At 41.1% G+C, this 2,521-nt stretch overlaps 1 non-coding gene across 1 annotated transcript; it reads right to left on the minus strand.

The window, feature by feature from the left end:
* Window positions 1–642: 642 nt before the first annotated feature.
* Window positions 643–749, minus strand: LOC112418752 (small nucleolar RNA R71). Its single transcript, XR_003008842.1, has one exon. It is a non-coding gene; the product is annotated as a small nucleolar RNA R71 (small nucleolar RNA).
* Window positions 750–2,521: the final 1,772 nt, after the last annotated feature.

Genomic DNA, 2,521 nt, shown 5'->3' on the forward strand with positions numbered 1-2,521 from the left:
TACTACTTCGGTAAGACCGTGCACTTGCGGTTTTATCTCATCAAATTTTTGGCGCCGCTGCCGGGGAGTAAACTAATTTAATTGATTCTTTCTTTGTGATTAGAACTCTCTTCTCTTTTCTCTTCCTCTTCTCTTCTACTTTTCTTTCTTTTTGTTTTTACCACTAACTTCTTGGGTTCTCGGTTTCTTATGCGAAGAAGTAAAAGTCTCGGAGAATTTATTCCTGAGATCGAAAGATTTTTGCATAAGAAAAAGAGAGAGGCACAAAATAATACCGCTATGGCTGAACGTACTCTCAAAGAGTATGCTACTCCTTCGACGGAAGAGCCACAAGCTATTATCGTGTACCCAACGGTTGCGGGTAATAACTTCGAGATCAAGCCTGCACTACTCAATTTAGTGCAGCAAAACCAGTTTTCTGGATCACCCACTGAGGATCCAAATCTCCATATTTCTTCCTTCCTCAGACTCAGTGGCACCATAAAAGAGAACCAGAAAGCCGTAAAACTTCATCTCTTTCCCTTTTCCTTAAGGGATAGAGCTAGCGCTTGGTTCCATTCCCTAGAAGTCGGTTCCATTACTTCATGGGACGATATGAGGCGAGCATTCCTCGCCCGATTTTTTCCCCCATCCAAAACAGCTAAGCTTAGAGACCAAATTACGCGTTTCAATCAAAAAGATGGGGAGTCTCTCTATGAGGCGTGGGAGCGTTTCAAGGAAATGCTTAGACTTTGTCCCCACCATGGCCTAGAGAAGTGGCTTATAGTCCACACGTTTTATAATGGCTTGTCATATACCACTAAGATGTCTGTTGATGCAGCTGCAGGTGGAGCTCTAATGAACAAAAACTACACGGAGGCTTATGCTTTGATTGAGGACATGGCTCAGAATCACTACCAATGGACCAACGAAAGAGCCGTCACCACTCCTACTCCCTCTAAGAAAGAGGCAGGTATACACGAAGTCTCTGAATATAACCACCTTGCTGCTAAGGTTGAGGCATTAACACAAAAAATTGAAAAACTTAATGTTAATACTGTCCCACCTTCTTCTGCATCCCCTCCTTGTGAAATCTGTGGTATAACTGGTCATATAGGTGTTGATTGTCAGTTAGGTAGTGCTGCCAACATTGAGCAACTAAATTACGCTCAATACAACCAAGGAATGAGGCCAAATCAAAATTTTTACAAAAATCCTCAAGGTTCCTATGGGCAAACAGCACCACCTGGCTATACAAACAACCAGAGAGTAGCTCAGAAATCTAGTTTGGAAATACTGTTGAAAAATTGCATGATGAATCAAAATAAACAACTTCAGGAGTTAAAAAACCAAACAGGATCTCTGAACGACTCTCTCTCCAAGCTCAATACCAAGGTTGATTCCATCGCCACACACACCAAAATGCTTGAGACCCAAATCTCCCAAGTGGCCCAACAAGTGGCCATCTCTTCTCAAACACCAGGAGTCTTTCCTGGTCAAACTGAAACAAACCCCAAAGCCCATGTCAATGCCATTTCTCTTGGGGGCAATAAGTTAGAAGAGACCATTACCAAAGCCAAAGGTGTCAAGGGAGAGAGTGTTAAGCTTTTAGGTGAGAAGGATGCGATAAAAACACCACTTGATAAGAACAAGACTCTTAATCCATTAAGGCTCACTAAGCTCAACTTGGAGGCCCAGTTTGCTAAATTCTTAAACATACTTAAAAAGATTTGCATTAAGATCCCCTTTGTTGAAGCCCTATCTCGTATGCCTCTATACGCCAAATTTTTAAAAGAAATTTTTTCAAAGAAAATGGCTATAGATCATAAGGAGACAGTAGCTTTAACTAGGGAAAGTAGTGCAATCATCAAGAAGCAACCCCAAAAGCTTAGAGATCCAGGTAGTTTTGCCATCCCTTGTGTGATAGGAAAAGAAACCGTTGACAAGGCCTTGTGTGACTTAGGAGCTAGTGTAAGTTTGTTGCCTTTATCCCTCTTTAAAAAGATGGGAATAGGAGAGCTTAAACCGACCGAGATGATCTTAAAACTAGCAGACCTTTCTACTATCCCCCTAGCTGGCTACATCGAGGACATACCCGTTAAAATAGAAGGGATATATATCCCAACTGATTTTGTAGTGGTCGACATAGAAGAGGACCTTGATGTCCCGATAATCTTAGGACGACCCTTCCTAGCTACTGCAGGTGCTATAATAGATGTTCAGAGTGGAAGGATAGTTTTTCAAGCAAGTGATGCAATGATTGGGTTCGAGCTGGAAAATGTTATGAAAGGTCCCGCTCTTTATTCTTGTAACATGATTGAAGTACATAATGTGAAAGAACGCTTTCTAGCGTCAACTACACAATATGACCTCTTTGATCCTTTCTAAGGACACTTTCCTAACGTCAAGCTAATGACAATAAACGAGCGCTTCGTGGGAGGCAACCCACGCATTTAACTGCTTTTGTTTTTGTTTTTTTGTTTCTTTTAATTATTTTGTAGGTTATTGTCCGAGAAAAATTCAAGAAAACAGAAAATTTTGA

This window comes from Medicago truncatula, chromosome 1, assembly GCF_003473485.1.
Source record: "Medicago truncatula cultivar Jemalong A17 chromosome 1, MtrunA17r5.0-ANR, whole genome shotgun sequence".
Lineage (NCBI taxonomy): Eukaryota > Viridiplantae > Streptophyta > Magnoliopsida > Fabales > Fabaceae > Medicago > Medicago truncatula.